A 19,837-nucleotide genomic window follows, 5' to 3' on the forward strand; every position below is an offset into this window, starting at 1 on the left:
GACTAATGGAGTCGGGGCGGGAGCGCACATGCGCAGAGGAAAAGAGGACCCATTCCGGCAGCCATCTTGGTAGAGGGCATCGGGGTGTAGATCACGTGGACGGAGGAGGGGGCGGGGCCGGGCTGGGGGGAGTTGGCAATATAGTGGGCAACCGAGAGGAGCTGTAAAAGTGAGAAGTAATTCGAGGATCTGCCTATCCTTCTCTTTTCAGACAAAGCACTGTTCTCCTAGTTCTTCCTGCTGATAACTCTCCCAGAATCCTTCATTGTTTACATGACATTTAGCAAGTCTCAAACTCTGGGTTGGATGACCACTGGTCTGAAATGTATTTTGAGGGGATTTCTGGTTCTCCCTCCGTTAGACTGCATGACCTGCTGTCAGAGCCTGTGACCAGTTCTTGTTTCCCCCGTTCCCTTGCAGCACAAGGCCCGGGCTTGCTTCACTTGGCTCCGTGAACTTGTTTTGTTATGACTGTTTTAGTTTAATTGTTTTCCTTTGCCATATTTTATTTTATGACTTTGAAAAAAGCATTTTTCTTAGCAGGGGTTCGTAGGCTTTCTCATCAAACTGGCAAAGAGGCTTGGAGTGACAGATATCCAGAAATGGTCATCTTCCGGGCCCTCTGATGTAAATCTTTGCCCCAAGAGGGTTTGACATGACATTTCTGGGAATCTAGAAAAAGGAAGAGATCTTAACATGTTAAAATGTAGTTTGGGCTAACCTTCTGAAAGTACTCAATTTCTTCCTGTGTGTTTCTTCCCCTTAAGTACTTTTAAATTCAAAAGAAGACAGTGTCCTCATGTGGGTCATGACACCAGCACCCCAGCTGGGAAAGTAGGCAATGATCCCATTAAGAGGAGAGTCAAGTTTGGTTATGACCCTTTCTTTAATTGGCAGGAAGGCCCTATCCTTTATGCTTTCAACTTTACCAAAAGGAATAGTGTGGAAAGAGTATTCATCTGGAGAAATTTCTCACTATTTCTAGAGAAACTAAAAAAAAAAAGTTTTTTTAATATGCTTTCACAAATTCTTCTGAACAACTTGCTTTTAAACAATTTGAAACATAGTCTATACTTATTAATATTAGGATTTCAACTTTGTATTTGCTGGCTAGTAGCAAGATACATTATTCTAGATGGCCAGTAGAAAGATACATTAGTCTAGTTGGTCCAACATATGGACAATTATTTCGGTTTTGCTTTTCCAAATGCCACCAAATGCCATACTCAATTCTTTTTCTTTTTTCTTTTTTTTTTTTTTTAATTTAATAGCCTTTTATTTACAGGATATATGCATGGGTAACTTTACAGCATTAACAATTGCCAAACCTCTTGTTCCAATTTTTCACCTCTTACCCCCCCACCCCCTCCCCTAGATGGCAGGATGACCAGTAGATGTTAAGTACATTAAAATATAAATTAGATACACAATAAGTCTACATGACCAAAACGTTATTTTGCTGTACAAAAAGAATCAGGCTCTGAAATATTGTACAATTAGCTTGTGAAGGAAATCAAAAATGCAGGTGTGCATAAATATAGGGACTGGGAATTCAATGTAATGGTTTTTAGTCATCTCCCAGAGTTCTTTCGCTGGGTGTAGCTGGTTCAGTTCATTACTGCTCCATTGGAAATGATTTGGTTGATCTCGTTGCTGAGGATGGCCAGGTCCATCAGAACTGGTCATCATATAGTATTGTTGAAGTATACAATGATCTCCTGGTCCTGCTCATTTCACTCAGCATCAGTTCGTGTAAGTCTCTCCAAGCCTTTCTGAAATCATCCTGTTGGTCATTTCTTACAGAACAGTAATATTCCATAATATTCATATACCACAATTTATTCAGCCATTCTCCAACTAATGGGCATCCACTCAGTTTCCAGTTTCTAGCCACTACAAAAAGGGCTGCCACAAACATTCGTGCACATACAGCATACTCAATTCTATGACTATATATACCAAGTGGCATATTAGGATTGCAACATTACTTTGAATTGATTACAGAAAACATTTTACCCAGTGCTATTAAAGACTGGAGATTCTGAGTTCATAATTGTATCTTCCTACTTAACTGTCATTTTCATCATGAGAGTACGCTTATTATATTATCTTATCAAGTATTATAACTTCATCCTCATCTTGGAATTTTGTATACACTGCAATTGGTTGGTTTTAAAAGTTAGAATGTTCACTAATTCCCTATTCCATACCAAATTTTTTGAGTTATTTGAGAATCACTTACTGCTAGTTACCCTAGAAGGGTATCAAAGTTGAGCGTCTCTTTTCTGGATGAACTAATATGTAGTCTTCCTTCATTGGGCCTTAAGCACAGAAGGTACATTGTGGTTCTCTTACAAATTTACTTTGCTTCTGCTTTGCATGTGTTTATTATTTTTTTTGTCTTACTTTAAATGTAAGCTCTTTGAGGGCAGGACTATTAGGCTTTTTTTTTTTTTTTTTTTAATATTCACTTCTGAGCCTTGATACCATAGGTATCTAATTGTTTACCAAAACAAACAAATAAATAAATAAAACCCAAAGTTCTCTCCTACTTATCTTTCTGGAGATGTGGCTCATTGTTCTTCTCTCCAGTGAGCTTCTTTTTTATATTTAACTCTTGAAGGTTTATATAGTATTTTACATACGCATTTTGCACATTTGATCCTTACCATAACATTGTGAGATAGTTATTGTTATTAATCTACAATTTACTTTTATTTATTTATTTATTTTTATTTGATAGCCTTTTATTTACAGGTTATATGTAAAGGGTAACTTTGCTTGAAATTGCCAAACCTTCTTGTTCCAATTTTTCCTTCCCCACCCTCCCAGCGGCAAGATGAAAGTAGATGTTAAATATTAAAAATAAATTAGATAAATAAGTATAATGACAAACCGTTATTTTTTCAGTACAAAAAAATGGACTTGTTTGTACAATTAGCCTGTGAAGGAAATCAAAAATCAGGTGGGCAAAAAATATGGGGTTGGGAATTCAATGTAATGGTTCTTAGTCATCTCCCAGAGTTCTTTCTCTGGGGTGTAGCTGTCAGTTATTACTGCTCCATTGGAAATATTTGTTGATCAATTGTTGAGGATGGCATCCATCAGAACTTATCATATAATTGTTGTTGAAGTATATAAGATCTCTTCCCTCTATTTCTTCGGGATTAGTTCATTAAGTTCTCCAGGCCTTTCTGAAATCTTCCTGTTGGTATTTTACACAACAATAATTTCCATAATATTATATACCACAATTTATTCTGGCTTCTAACTGATGGGATTACTAGTTTAGTTTCACATTATAAAAGGGCTGCACAAAATTCTGACAAACAGGTCCTTTCCTTCTTTTATAATCTTTTGGGATATAAGCCCTAGTAAACTGTGGATGGGGGTATGCAAGTTTGATAACGCATAGATCCACTGCTCTCCAGAATGGTTGGATTCGTTCACAACTCCACCAACAATATATCAGTGTTCCAGTGTTCCCACATCCCCTCTAACAATCATCATTATTTTTTCCTGTCATCTTAGCCAATCTGACAGGTGTTAATCTACAATTTACTAGTGAGGAAGCAAGTCTGGACGGATAAATGACTTGCCTTTGGGTCACTGAGTGTCCCAGGTAGAATTAGATTACTGGCCTTCTTAAGTCTGAGACACTCTATCTAACATTGTACCATTTAGTATTTTGTATTGCAATATAATTTTGAATCACCTACATTTCCAGTATAGCCTCTCCTTCTTCCAAAAAACCCCTATAAAAAAAGTCAGGGAGAAGAAATCAGTTCATAATACCAAAAAGTCTAAACAGAATTTATATCCTAAAAATTTAAAAAAAAAGGTCTATTTTATATATCTTTTAGTCATGGCTAGATCATTATGATTTCACAGTATTCAATTTAAATTGTATTATTATTCTTTTCACTTACATTGTTGTAGACATGTGTATATTGTTTTCTTGGTTTTAATTACTTCATTTTATATCTGTCCATATGAGTCTTGTACATATTCATTTTATTTACTTTTTCTTTGAAATAAGTTTTTGTAAATCACTTTTTTTTATATTGACTAAATTTCCCCCAACGTTCCTGTTCCTCCATCACATCACAGATAACATAAAAGAAAAAAGAAAGTAAAAGGAGAGAAAATATTAAAAAAATTTTTTTTTATTATTATAGCTTTTTATTTACAAGTTATATGCATGGGTAATTTTACAGCATTAACAATTGCCAAACTTTTTGTTCCAGTTTTTCCCCTCCTTCTCCCCATCCCCTCCCCCTGATGGCAGATTGATTAATACATGTTAAGTATGTTAAAGTATAAATTAAATACAATATAAGCAAACATGTCCTAACAGTTATTTTGCTGTACAAAAAGAATTGGAGTTTGAAATAGTGTACTATTAGCCTGTGAAGGAAATCAAAAAATGCAGGCGGACAAAAATAGAGGGATTGGGAATTCTGTGTAATGGTTCATGGTCCCTGGAGAGACTTACATGAACTGATGCTGAGTGAAATGAGCAGGACCAGGAGATCATTATATACTTCAACAACAATACTATATGATGACCAGTTCTGATGGACCTGGCCATCCTCAGCAACGAGATCAACCAAATCATTTCCAATGGAGCAGTAATAAACTGAACCAGCTACGCCCAGAGAAAGAACTCTGGGAGATGACTAAAACCATTACATTGAATTCTAATCCCTATATTTATGCCCACCTGCATTTTTGATTTCCTTCACAAGCTAATTGTACAATATTTCAGAGTCTGATTCTTTTTGTACAGCAAAATAACGTTTTGGTCATGTATACTTATTGTGTATCTAATTTATATTTTAATGTATTTAACATCTATTGGTCATCCTGCCATCTAGGGGAGGGGGTGGGGAGTAAGAGGTGAAAAATTGGAACAAGAGGTTTGGCAATTGTTAATGCTGTAAAGTTACCCATGCATATAACCTGTAAATAAAAGGCTATTAAATTAAAAAAAAAAAAAAAAAAGAATGGATTCAAATTTATCAGAATAAAAAAAGTAATCAGTGAAAGATCAATTGTCAAAGGATATAAATTGGCACTTTTTAGAGGAAGAAATCCAAACTATCAATAATCATACCAAATAAAGAAGCTCTAATGTAAAAACAAAACAAACAAAAAAAAATGGTTCATGGTCATCTCCCAGAGTTCTTTCACTGGGTGTAGCTGGTTCAGTTCATTACTGCTCTATTGGAGCTGATTTGGTTCATCTCATTGTTGAAGAGGGCCACATCCATCAGAATTGATAATCATATAGTATTGTTGTTGAGATATATAATGATCTTCTGATCCTGCTCATTTCACTCAGCATCAGTTCATGTAAGTCTCTCCAGACCTTTCTCTCCAAGGAGAGAAACTATTTAGCAAAACCAATCCATACCTCAAAGTTCAAAAATATATGTAATGTTCCATACAAGGAGCTTTTTCTGTGCAATTTTGCAACATTCACCTTTGACTATGATAATTGTTCTTTCCATTTATGTTGTTTCGTAGTTATTGGTTCTGCTTTTTTCACTCTACATTAGTTTATATAAATCTTTCCAGGCTTCTCTGCATTCATGATATTCATAATTTCTTATAGAACAGAGAACAGTGACATTCCATTACATTCATGTTGCCAGATTTGTTTAGCTATTTGAGTATCTACTTTGTTTTCAGTTCTAGTAGTGGAGCCTTTTAGGTTACTTTCTTTGCATGATTTCAGATTGCTTTCCTGGGTAAATCTATCAATTAATAGTTCTATTTGGGCCCTACATTTATGAGTATGTTTTCTCATAGTCCCTCAAACATGGATTGTTCTTATCTTTTGACATCTTTGTTAATTTGCTGAATTGAGGCAAACCTTATGATTGTTTTGATTTCCTTTCTTTTGATGATTTGGAATAGTCTTTCATATATTAATTGTTTGCGATTGTTTTAAGAACTATTTATATTAATACTGTGATTACTTACTATATCAGTTGGGGAATTTTGGGAACCTAAGCTAGGAAAGAAACCAAGGCTTCTTACTCTATTCTTTGCTTTAGAAGTCTTTTCTAACACTTTGGATCCTCAGCAGAGAAAGAGTAAAGGATTGGTATTCATAATTAATTGGACTTCTTAATGTGGTTGGGAAGGAAATTCATAAATATTTCTCTCAAAGCTATTGGTGTTTTTTTTCAACCCTCCCTTTCCCCAAGGGCAGTAAGACTGCAGAATAGCCAGATAGAAGCTCAACATTTTTATTGGTTCTTTATCTGGTTCTGAAGCTGAGAAATTAGGAAAGGACTAAAGGAAGGAGAAGACAAGATGGAAGTCTAATTTAAGGGAATAAATTGGGTGCTAATGCAAGTAGCTAAGGAATTTTAACTTCTCTTCTGTTTGGTGGTGTTATAAATCAAATCAACAAATATTTGGCAAGTGATAACAGACTATTTTTATGTATAAAATTCCTTGGGCTTCCTCCTACTTACTGCTTGCTCAACTTTTCTGTCATACAAAACCAAGCCTTCTGTGCGCTAAGAGTGGAAACAAAATAGAGAAGAATCAAAAAAAGAATGTTTCAACAATATCTCCCCAGTTCATCTGAACCTCTTTTTTCCCCCAGTTGTTATACTCCAGGTCAACATCTGGATTATAGCACAGGTAAACCTTTTCTGGGGATAAATCAGACTGTAGTTTGGTCCCAGTGCTTCAAAACCTTTCAGGGTCTCTCTAGTCTTTACCAAGGCATTTGATATCTTATGTAGTCTGGCTCTTAAGTTCTTTTATATTCTCCTATCAGTCGGTTAATATTAGATACCTACTGCTGTGCCTGAGAATACAGATAGAAAAGAATGAAATAATCTACCCTCAAGGAACTTTCATTCTTATTAGAGAAACAAATACATATTTAAGGATATGTAGAATAAACAGAAGTAAACACAAAATACCTAATTGCAAAATAGTTTGAGTTAATGAGGAAAGACTTGTAGAAGGTAATAGTACTTAAGTTTTTTCTTAAAGGAAGAGAGAATTCTAAGAATCAGAAGAAAGAGGAAGAGCATTCCAGCTGTGGAGGATGGTCAGTGCAAGGACACAATGAGGAGTGAGAGTCTGGTATGTGAGGAACAGGGAGAAGACAAGTTTTGCAGGACCACAGAATGCAGAAGAGGCAGTGTCCAATAAAGATCAGAAAGATAGGTTGGCACCAGGAGGTGCATAACTTTACAGCTGAACAGAGGAAACAGATTTCCACATTGGCCAAATACAAAAATGTCTAACATTGTGTCTTGAGCCTATCACCTCTCTGTTGAGAACTGGAAAACACGTGTTGCCTTGGTTGAAAATATGGTTGGTAGTTGAATTGATAAGTTCTTACTCCTTCAAAGTTATTTCTTTATGCATTTGTCATTGTATAAATTGTCCTGGTTGTGTTCACTTCACTTTGCAGTCAGTTCATGCCGGTCTTAATTTTTGCAGATACCTATTTTGTCATTTCTTTGTATATAAGGATATTATATTACATTGCTAGGCATCTAGATGGCACATGAAATCAGAAAAACCGGAAGTCAAATGTGGCCTGGGCACCATTCTGAATAGATCTCTTCACTTCTATCTTTCTCAGTTTTCTCATTTGTAAAGTGGGGATAACAACACCTACCTCCCAGATGTGCCCAACGGTGAACACAGTCACAATAAATTGGACTGAACTTCTGAACAGCCACAATAGAAAGAATGTTAAGGACTGGGCGACTTGTATTTCAAGCCCAGTTTCCCTCCCTATATGACAGCTTGACTCCATGATACCCTTTTATATCTCAGGTTCCCCTCCTTAAAGTGAATGGGCTAGCTTCTGTCTTACTCTGATTCTGTAATGAGAGAATCAAATGTAAAAGTGAAAATGAAAGCAGCAAGGTGGTACAGTAGTTAGAGTACCAGCCCTGAAGTCAGGAGGACCTGAGTTCAAATCTTTTCCTAGCTGTGTGATCCTGGGCAAGTCACTTAACCCCAATTTCCTCCTCAGCCAAAAAAAAAAAAAAAAAAAGTGAAGGTAAATAATAATCCCCCTTACCAATATAGAGCAGTTCTGGCTGGGTGATCTTCTTTGCTTCTTGGTTTATGTAAGCTCACTATAGATGAATTATAATATTCAGAATAATGGCTGATTCATTTCATAAACATTGTAATAAAAAATAACCACCACAACAAAAACCATTGGAATGGAACATACACATTGTATTCTGTGGAGGACTCTGGTTCTTGGGTAAGACCCTAGATGAGTGACAATTTCTGTTCTCTAGGGGCATATGGTTCAGTGAAGAGAACTGATCCTTTTAGAGTTGCTGGGATAAGAGGCATCATGCCATGTTGTTCCAGCTTATCTGTAGCAACATTATCAATTTGATAATTGGTAAACTGGTAAACTGAGGGGTTTGGATCTCTGTTGAGAAGGGCAAAACATTAGTTTTTTTAAAGTTAGACTTAAATCTTAATTTTTCAACAGATGCTCTCCAGATAGGTATCGCCATTGGTGCCTTAAGCTGACTCTCACCTCAGTTAAAAGTTAATCTTTGCTGCCATTTATCTGTAAGTTGGAAAATATTCATTCCTCAATCCTCTCTCAACTTCCCCTTTTTGTATTTCTCAGCCTTCTTGATTGGAAAAGTTATTTGATGGGTTTAGCCCAAGTTGCTCCAATCCTTTAGTCTGCAAGCAATTATTAAGTACTCACTATGTGCCTAGCATTAGGTATGCTAATTCCTGGGTATACAAAGACACAGAAGGAAACTATGTGTGAAAAGACCTTAAGTTCCAATGGGGAAGTCAGCAAAGACATATGTGGGGATGTAAACATAGAGTAAATAAATATAAAGTAGTTAAAACAAGGTACTTGGCAAGATCAGGGAAGGTTTCATGTAGAAGATAGTTCTTGAACTTCATCTTGAAGGAAAAGTGGGACTCTGAGGCACAGGGGAGGAGGAAATTCATTCTAGGCCTGTGGGATGGCTAGCTATAAAGATAGGGTGAATGGAAGAAGTCTCTTGTCTAGACCTCAGGGTGCACTGAGACTGGAAACGCTAGGGATGGGCCCAAGTCAGGAAAGAATTTACAAGCTAGAGGAAATGTTAAGATGTTTGCTTTTATGTTATTCACAATAGAAATGGAAAGTTCCCAGTTTAGTTCCATTGTACTCAATTTCCCTTCACTTAGATTCAGCAAACAAATTTTATGTGTAGGAATATGATGATGAAAAACAATAGAGTGTGTTCCCTCTCAGAAAAAGCAACCAACTCTTATCTTCTGCAGAGTAACTCTTCGAATTATCTCTCAACTTTTTTCCTCCTTTCAATGAACATTTTTTTAAGGATGCTAGGGGTAGCACATGTTTTGTATCGGGAATAGCTGTTGAAGTCAAAGGTAGGGTCAGAGTGAGGAGCAAGGCCATGGAATCACAGGAGTCAGAGTTGGAAGGAGCTCTAGAGCTCATCTCCTTAATTACTTAGAGATGATTATTTACTAGCTGGGCTATCTAAGCTAATTATGTAAGTCCATTTCTCTGATGTCACAAAAGACTGTGCCATGTACACCATGGTATGGCTTCACGAAAGCAGGAGCCTCATCGTGTTTCCTCACAGTAATGGAGAAAGGGAAAAAGAATCGTAGGGAACTGATTCAACAAACATTTATTAAGCAAGGGACTTTGGTGGGTTCTAGCAGTACCATGAGAAAAAAGAGGAGTATCTTTGCCTCCAAGGATGGTTGGAACTCATAGGCTTCTTAGGGGTCCCAGTGAAGAAAGAGTTGACTTTAAAAACTTTAAATGGCACTTTAGACATTACTAGCAGAGTGATCCTGAGCCTCAGATTCCTCATCTCCACATTGGGGATATTAATGACTCAGACAACATTGAAAGAGTAAGCATAAAGTTCATCTTAACTTGTAAAAATGAACTGTCATTTCTTTTTCCATGCCTGATTCATTTCTGTAATTTTTACTTCTCTTTAGATTTTTTCCCCACAATTGCTCTAGGTTATGAGGAATCTCATTTGTTCCCATGGATTTTTTCCATATGTGCTGTTTAAAAATCTTCCCAAGAGGAGCAACTAGGTGGCATAGTGGATAGAGCCCCATCCCTGAAGCCAGAAGGACCTGAGTTCAAATCTAAGTCTCAGACACTAAGACTTCCTAGCTATGAGATCCTGGGCAAGTCATTTAACCCCAATTGCCTCAACGACAACAACAAAATCTTCCCAAGGCATACCACAAACCATATCATTTCAGTACTTTAAAACCTTTAGTAGCTCCCTATTTCCTCTAAGACAAAACATAGTCTTCTCTCTTTTTTTTTTTTTTTTTTTTTTTTTTGCTGATTTTTTTTTATTTAATAGCCTTTAATTTACAGGATATATACATGGGTAACTTTACAGCATTAACAATTGCCAAACCTCTTGTTCCAATTTTTCACCTCTTACCCCCCCCCAGCCCCTCCCCTAAATGGCAGGATGACCAGTAGATGTTAAATATATTAAAATATAACTTAGATACACAATAAGTATACATGACCAAAACATTATTTTGCTGTACAAAAAGAATCAGACTCTGAATTATTGTACAATTATCTTGTGAAAAATCAAAAATGCAGGTGTGCATAAATATAGGGATTGGGAATTCAATGTAATGGTTTTTAGTCATCTCCCAGAGTTCTTTTTCTGGGTATAGCTAGTTCAGTTCATTACTGCTCCATTAGAAATGATTTGGTTGATCTCGTTGCTGAGGATGGCCTGGTCCATCAGAACTGGTCATCATATAGTATTGTTGTTGAAGTATATAATGATCTCCTGGTCCTGCTCATTTCACTCAGCATCAGTTCGTGTAAGTCTCTCCAGGCCTTTCTGAAATCATCCTGTTGGTCATTTCTTACAGAACAGTAATATTCCATAATTTTCATATACCACAATTTATTCAGCCATTCTCCAACTGATGGACATCCATTCAGTTTCCAGTTTCTAGCCACTACAAAAAGGGCTGCCACAAACATTCGTGCACATACAGGTCCCTTTCCCTTCTTTATAATCTCTTTGGGATATAATCCCAGTAGTAACACAAAACATAGTCTTCTCAATGATTATTTAATTGCATCATTGATATAGCTTTTTTTCCAGCCTTAACATTACTTGCTTTTAATTGTATTTCAGCCAAATCTAACAAACACTTGCTCCTAAAACTCAGTAAGCTATGCCCTGGAACCTGTCTCCTGAGCTTGGAATGAATTGGCTTCTCATCCCTGCTTTTCAGAGTCATTATTCAGGACTTTTTTTTTTCCCCCCAGAGGCCACCTTCTCTTATAAGCCTTGCCACATTCTCTCAGCATTCCTCTTAGTACTGATACCTTCCTAGAGCACTCCTCTGGTCTATATCTTCTTTAACTCAATACCATGTTCTAGCTAGTTGAGTACATGAACACCCTCCTCCCCTTCATCCTGACATAGTCCAGGAGCTGTATCAGAGCAGGGATAAATATCTTGTATCCCTAGAATCTAGCAAAATGTCTTGCTTAACAAATACCGATTAATTGTATTTTCTAGGAGTCACCTGGGGCTGGGGAGGTGAGATTTTTTTTTTTTTTAATACCTCTATCCTGTGGGGAAATGCAACATACTTCCTGTCTTTTTTCTTGGAGCTGACATTCAAGTAGTGGGGTTTAAATAGTGGCAACAGCACTGAATCGGATGTCCATGAAATGAGTGGATTTGAAGTTACTCTTGGGGAAAGCTACTTTCCCTCTCTGAAATCTTGGTTTCCTTATTTATCTCTTGTCTTCTAGGATTCCTTCAATATTTAAATCCTAAGCCTAAGCCCCTTGTCTAGCTCCCATTCCTATTCCTCTTCACTATTCCACTGTCTCTTGTGAAGAGACCACATTGGTTGGATAATAGAAATGATTATCTTTGCAGCTGGGCTGGAATGGACTAGAGACATTCCCTGATTTTCACCACTTTATTTAGTAAAGAAAATATTGCAACATAGAGAAGAGAGGGAAAGCTTATTCAGTTTTCTGTGTAATGGGTTGATGTTTGTAAAGGGGGAAAGAGATAACAGTTTTCTGACCCTTTGAAGATTAACTTTTTAAATTCGGTCAAAGGGGGCATTCAGCCTACAACTCAAATTTATCCGACCCTTTGGCATTTTATCAAGGCTGAAGTTGAAGCAGTTCTACTATTTGTGATGATAAACACTTAGTGAGGTAGGGAATTGTACCCTGTCATTGGCTTATTGGGAAAACTATTCATTCCTGAATTCTCATTCCAGATTATCTTTCTATGACTAGTGTAACTGTGAATCTTTTGGAGATCTTGTTAGAGATCAAATTGCTTCTGGTTTGGTGATCTAGGCTGAAGTTTTCTTGAGAAGTCTAGGCTTCCCTTTCCTTCTAAACTCAGTTTCTCAGTCAGTGCTTCTAAAGATTGGAATAGGAATTGGACCTGTGATTTCATTGAGATAGGAATCTCCCAGTTCAGGTTGGTACCTTCTCTTTAATGAGCATAAAAGGCTCAGCAACAACTACTGGAGACTGTGCCTCAGTTTCCCAGTTGTCTTGTTGGAGATAGGTCCACAATTAGCTGTCACAAGGACTGTGGGATGTAACCAATCTTCCCACCCTGTGACTCATGAATCCCATGTCCCTTTGGAGTCAAAATTATAACTCCTGACATCCCCACTCTGGAGATTAAATGATTTGTCTAGGTCCATACAGCCTTTATGTGTCTCAGGTGGGATTTGAAGCCTGGTCTTTCTGCCTCTAAGGCCCCTCCTCATCTTTTCTAGAAACAAATGTTTCCTGAACTAAACCTAACTGAACTTCCTCATTGTGTCCAGCATTGGTGTCTGGCCTAATTCTCATATTCTCATAAAACGTTCCGATAGAAATGACCTCCAGAATCAATCTCAGACAATTTCTTCATTTTCTTCCTTCAGTTCTTTTTCTTCGTTACTGTTTTTTGTATACACTCCTCTCCCTTATGTATGAGGAACTCTGAAGAGAGCCCATGTCTCCTTTTTCTGCATTTCCTTTCTTCCTGAAGTGCTCAGAAAGGGCAGAGTCTTTTATTAGAAAGAAAAAGATGAATTGAACTCATCTCTTACAATTGAATGTCATTCATACCTCTGAACCCCATGCTCTAGATACACACAGGCCTGGTTACACTTGTCTGGGCTGGATTGGAATATCAGTGGAGTGCATATTCATGTAGGGAAGTACTCTAGCAACCTACAGAGTTTTCCTTCTTTGGGAAGAAGAAACTTTTTTTTTATTATTTAATTTTTTTTTTTAATTTAAATTTTATTTTGGTAGTATGTTATAACTTTCACTTTAACATTTTGTTTGTTTGTGACTTAGTCCTGTAAGCATGAGAGGGCTGGATCTTCAGAAGGATTGGGATATTTATTATCCTAATCCTGGAATTCCATTCCTTACTTTTGAGTCTTTCCCCAGATTGTTCCTAGTGCCTCTTATCGTCCTTCTTAGAAATCTTATTGAAATGAGTCATTAGGGAACAATATAGATGTCCTTCTTCAGGACCTTCTTCAGGGAGTCTTTCCTGATTCCTTTGGGTTATAGAGACTTCTTCCCTCCCTAGACCAAACTAAGATAAGCTAGTTTTTTCCTGTAAAGGTTATTGAGTAGGCTTGACATGCTTAAGCTTGTGATTTAAGAAAATCACTCTGGTGGCTGAATGGAGAATGCTTGGAATGGGAAAAGACTTGAAGCAGGCCTGTTTGGTCTAGGGAGAGACCAAGCAGGCTATCTATCTACCAGCAGGTTATTGCAGTAATTGATGAGAGTCTGCACCAGAGTGATGGCAGGATCACAAGAGAGAAGGGAACATATTCAAGATCTGTTGCAAAGGTGAAATAACAGTCAACAGTTTGGATATAGGGGTGAGAGATAGTGAAAAGTCCTGGATAACTCTTAGGTTATAGGTAGTAGTGTGGAGGATGGTTTTAGGAGATGTATTAAGTTTAAAAGCTACTGGGCATCCATTTGGAGATGTGTGAAAGGCAGCTGGAGGATTGGATTTCAACTGAGAGTTTGGGGCAGGATAGTTAGCTTTGAGAATCATCAGCATAGAGATAGTAATTGAATCCATGGAGGCTAATAAGATCACCAAGTAAAGTAGAGGGAGAAGAGAAGATCTAGGACAGAATCCTGAAGGACAGTCATGGTTAGTAAGCATGATCTAAAGAGGATCCAGCAAAGAAAACTGAGGAAGGATCCAGGACAGAGTAGGATCCTGAAAACCTAGAGAAGACAGTATCACAGAAGAGAGGGTGATCCACAATGTTCAGGGCTACAGGAGAAGTTAAGGAGAATGAGTATTGAGAAAACACTGGTTTTGCAGCTAAGAGATCACTGGTAACTCTGGAGAGAGCAGCTTCAGTGGACAAGGTTGGAAGGCAGATTTTAAGGGTGAGGAGGGAAGGTAGAGATCCCTCCTCTAGAAGACCTTTTCAAGGATTTTAGCTACAAAGTGCATAGTCAGTGGGTAGGGAAGGATTAAGGTGAAGGTTTTGTTGTTTTTTTTTTCAGGTTAGAAGAGACATGCCTACATGTTTGTAGGCAATAGAGAATGAGTCAGGAGAAAGGGAAGATTGAAAAATTGAAAATAAGTGAAAGACACTTGTAATTGGTATCTTATTGCTTACCTTCTCAGATAATGAATGTTAAAAATCAATAAATCATACTTTTTAAGCATTTTTAAAAATAAATGAGTAGGGATGAGTGAAGGGACAATCTATTGGAGAAGTTGGATTGTAATGCAGTCACTTGAACAAGTTAGATAATAATTGCAGCTTTTTATTTGATTTTAAACAATGATGATCATAGTGTAGAACTGACTCCCTGGTAGTCTGGTCCTTGCCTGGCTGTTATAGCATCCCTTATCTCTTGACAACTGATATGGACATCTCTGTAGATGTGTGAATAGAGATACTTATCTCTTGACAACTGATATGGACATCTCTGTAGAAGTGTGAATAGAGATACAGGTGAAGAGAGAGTACAAAGTTCAGAGAGCAATCTTTTATCCTGTCACGGGAATCCTGATCCTCTTGCAAAAGGACCATTTTGACCTCAGAAGGGTAAGGGGGCAGTTCTTTTCCTGTGCCAGAATCTCAGAATTTGCTTCATCAGCCTCTCTCTGTGAATCATTTCCTTGGGATCTAAGTATATTTAGAGGCTAAATGATGAGCCAACTTGTTCCAAGAATCATACTTATCTGGGTGTTCTCCTATATTTTGTTCCCCTAGTAGAATGAAAGCTTCCTGAGGATAGGGACTCTGATGTTTTATACTTAGAATACTTGGTGTTTGCACATAATAGGTGTTTGTTAAATGTTTATAAGTAAAGAAAGAAGTCTTAGGAAAGATATTCTCTAACTTCAGAGATCAAGGAAGGTTTCATGGAGAAAGCCATCTTTGAATTGAAAATAAGGGAGCCTAGGGAAAAGCGTGAATGAAGGCATGGAAGTGAGCTAACTTAAAATGTGTTAAGGGACAGGTAAGTAGTCCATTTTGGCTGGAGTATGGAGTATAGAATAATTGGTAGAGAACAGACATGAAAGAAAAAGTGCTGCCAAATGTGGTGACTCCTCAGATTACAGGCTAAGGAATTTGAACTATATTTGGTAAATATTAAATGATTTTAAGTAGAAGAGTGACATAAAGAAGATTAATTTGTCATTGGTGTGTTAAGGAAGGAATGGATTAGGAAAAGTCATAATGTAGGATGATGATTTGCTTAGTTTAGCTTCCTTTTGGAAAGAATGCCAATAGATCCATAGTCTCCAGTACTAAATCTTCATTATTTCTCTGGGGTATTTGCTCCTGTACTTAATGTAGAATGCATTAAGTCATGCTAGCAACTTCAGGCCCCTAAACACACTCTGGATAAATCTTGTCTTCTCGGTTATCAATTTCAATTCAGTTTAATGTTGCATTTATCAAACACTTAATATGCACAAGGCACAGAAGTTTTCAGTAATGGTCTACAATAGTTACCTCTATTTTCTTAATTCCCAGTTATATAATTTCTGCTTTTATCACTTCAGCAAGGTCTCCTTTACTGTTGAAGTCTTTAATAATATCTTTGTCAAATAAATGGCCTTTTTTCAGTTCTAATTCTTTGGCCTCTGCAGCTTTTTGCACTATTGAACTTGAAGTACTTTTTCCTTGACTATCATAATGCCCTATGTATTTAAAAGTTTTCTGCCTATATTTTTAATTTCTTTTTCCTATATTCTCTTCTGTTTCCTTCCATTCCCAGTGGTGGGTATTTACCATAATATTTTACTTCTCTGCTCTTTCCCCCTCCCTTTCCTCTAGGTGATCTGATCTTGTATCATAGCTTCATTCTGGTACTTGTAACTCTCAAACCCATAACTTGAGTTTCATTCTCACTATATATGCAAAAGCCCATGCTCCTACTCTATGGATCTTGTCTTCTGGCTACAAGATTTCACTTGAATCACTTTTCAAACTGACTTTTCCATCTTGCCTTCCAAACAAGCTTCCCCTTTTGACATCTTTATTTCCTCTACTGCTATCACCATTTTACTAGTCATTCAAATTTAAAATTTGTTATTTGTACATTCTCAGACTCAGGGTTTGGATGCCATATTTACTTTTGAGAACTATAATCTTCTGAAGCCTTTGCATGTATTGATATGCTTTTAGCAAGCCATTTTACAAAGAATAGTGAAATCTAGCTGGAGTTAGGGTGAGGAGTGAGATATGAGAGGCTGCCAAAGAGTGTGGGCAAAGAGTGAAAAGTAAATGGAGGCTGGAAAGATCTCAGGAGTGAACTGGGTTGTAGGACACCTAGAAAGCAGGATGTGTAGTCAAATGGAGTGATTGATATATCCCTCTCCCTTCATACTAGAGAGAGTGAGAGATTAATTAGGAATAAGACTAAACCTTCCCTCAGAGATATTGTTTAAGGGAATGGATAATAGCCATTTGGGAATGTGTACCTGGTGAATTAAAGACTTATATTTAATATTATTGCCCATTATTCTGTTCTGTTAAATAGCCTTGTTTTGAACTTGGAGTCAATGGATTTGGCTTAGTAAACAAAATATCAGTAGTTTTTTGGGGGGAATAATGGTTTCAAAGAAATGAGTACTTCAAAAATTCCAGGTACTTGGGAATTAAAGGAGAAGGTACCCTGAAGAGCTACATATCTTTGATTCTTCCTTGTCTTTATCTTCCATCTTCTCTGCAATTCAGTTTCATTGTTTCTTCCCTTGAAACATTTCTAGGATCAGTCTCTTTCTTTTCATTCCTTGTCTTGGCACTCATGATCGTAGTTTTGAAATACTTTTTTTCTAGCTCCTTATCTGATCAGTATAATTGTCTTAATTTTCTTCTTCCATGTCCTTCTCCATTTTTTTCTGGCAAGCTAATCATCCTGTGGAACCAATTCCATTATGTTACTTCTCTGATCAGAAACCTTCATTGGCTCTCAAAATTCTTTCATTCTTTTTCAAAAAACATTGTCTACTAGAAGTACTGAGTGCTTTGCATGCAAGGCCCCCCATAAAGGGGCATTTACTGACAGGATATAGCCAGGATAATTGTTATAGAATCTTAACCCATAGATATGGAGATATGGTAGATGGGTGGGAAATATATTCTCCCTTTAAACACACATAAGGTGGGGGGGGGGGTAAGAGGTGAAAAAAATAAAAGGCTATTAAATAAAAAAAAAAAATTCAAACTCCTCAAAAAAAAAAATTAAAAAAAAAATAAACACACATAAGCTCTGGGGAGAAAGTAAGCTCAGACTTGGAGAGATCAGATGGCTAAAAGTAAACTCAAAGCTCTGCAAGTCTTTTTTTTTTCTTTATGGACCCTTCACAAAGAAGTGTATTGAGTTGCACATAACTTTCCTCTGAGATCCCTAGGGTCCATATACTTTTAGAATAATAAAATTGTCACTCCTATATCTGATTTGTTTTTCATCTTCCACTGCAGATGTTGCTCAGCCACTGCTTTTCTGGGGACACTGCTGCTAAATCCAGTGGGAAATGCAAGTCTAATAACTTCTTTTTTTAAAATTATTTTTAACTCACATTGCTTTATGAATTATGTTGGGAGAGAAAAATCAGAATAAAAGGGAAAAATCATAAGTTTAAAAACAAACAAAAAAAAAGGAAGTGAACATAGCATGTATTGATTTACATTCAGTCTCCTTAATTCTTTTTTTCTGGATGCAGATGGCATTTTCTATCCAAAGTCTATTGAGATTACTTTCTTGCATTCCTGGTTCTGCTTGTTTTGCTCAGCATCAGTTCATGCAAATCTTTCCAGGCCTTTCTAAAATCAACTTGTTCATTTTTTATAAAAAAAAATAATATTCTATTATCTTCTTATACCAAAACTTGTTCAGCCATTTCCCAATTGATGGACATCTACTAATTTTCCAGTTCTTTGTTACTACAAAAAGGGCTGCTACAGGGGCAGATAGATGGTACAGTGGATAGAGTACCGACCCTGAAGTCAGGAGCACCGGAGTTCAAATACGGTCTCAGACATTTAACACTTCCTAACTATTTGACCCTGGGCAAGTTACTTAACCTCAATTACCTTAGCAAAAAAAAAAAAAAAAAAAAAAAAAAAAGGCTGCTAGAAACATTTTTGCATGTGGGTCCTTTCCCTCCTTTATGATTTATTTCCTTGGGATACAGACTCAGTAATGGCACTGCTGGGTCAAAGGGTATGCAGTTTTATAGTCCTTTGGGCATAGTTCCAAATTACTCTCCAGAATGGTTGGATCATTTAACAACTCTATCAGCAATTCATAAGTGTGTCAGTTTTCCACATCCTTCCAACATTTATCATTGTCTTTTCCTGTCATCTTAACCAATCTGAGAGGTATGTAGTGGTATCTCAGAGTTGTCTAATTTGCATTTCTAACAACCTTTTAAAGGTCATAAGGAGATGCCCAGCAATTGGAGAATGGCTGAATAAATTATGGTATATGAATATTATGGAATATTATTATTCTGTAAGAAACGGCCAGCAGGATGATTTCAGAGAGGCCTGGAGAGGCTTGCATGAACTGATGCTAAGTGAAATGAGCAGAACTAGAATCAGGGGATCATTATACAAGGCAACCACAAGATTATACAATGATCAATTCTGACAGAAGCAACTCTTTTCTTTTCTTTTCTTTTTTTGTAAATAAACAATTTTTTTATAATTATAACTTTTTATTGACAGAACATATGCCTGAGTAATTTTTTACATTATCCCTTGCATTCACTTCTATTCCAACTTTTCCCTTCCCTCCCTCCACCCTCTCCCTTAGATGGCAAGCAGTCCCATACATGTTAAATATGTTATAGCATATCTTAGATACAATGTATGTGTGCAGAACCGAACAGTTCTCTTGTTGCACAGGAAGAATTGGATTCAAAAGGTAAAAATAACCTGGGAAGAAAAACAAAAATGCAAACAGTTTACACTCATTTCCCAGTGTTCTTTTTTTAGGTGTAGCTGCTTCTGTGCATCATTGATCGATTGGAACTGAATTAGATCTTCTCTTTGTTGAAGAAATCTACTTCCATCAGAATACATCCTCATACAGTATCATTGTTGATGTATATAAAGATCTCCTGGTTCTGCTCATTTCACTTAGCATCAGTTCATGTAAGTCTCTCCAAGCCTCTCTGTATTCATCCTGCTGGTTATTTCTTACAGAACAATAATATTCCATAACATTCATATACCACAATTTACCCAACCATTCTCCAATTGATGGGCATCCATTCATTTTCCAGCT

General features: G+C 36.9%; 1 protein-coding gene across 3 annotated transcripts in view; it reads left to right on the plus strand.

Annotated features, from left to right (window-relative positions):
* Window positions 1-19,837, plus strand: part of CSAD (cysteine sulfinic acid decarboxylase) — a 40,730-nt gene that overhangs the window by 277 nt on the left and 20,616 nt on the right. The gene's annotated exons all lie outside the window — the stretch shown is intronic.

This window comes from Sarcophilus harrisii, chromosome 5, assembly GCF_902635505.1.
Source record: "Sarcophilus harrisii chromosome 5, mSarHar1.11, whole genome shotgun sequence".
Taxonomy (NCBI): Eukaryota; Metazoa; Chordata; class Mammalia; order Dasyuromorphia; family Dasyuridae; genus Sarcophilus; species Sarcophilus harrisii.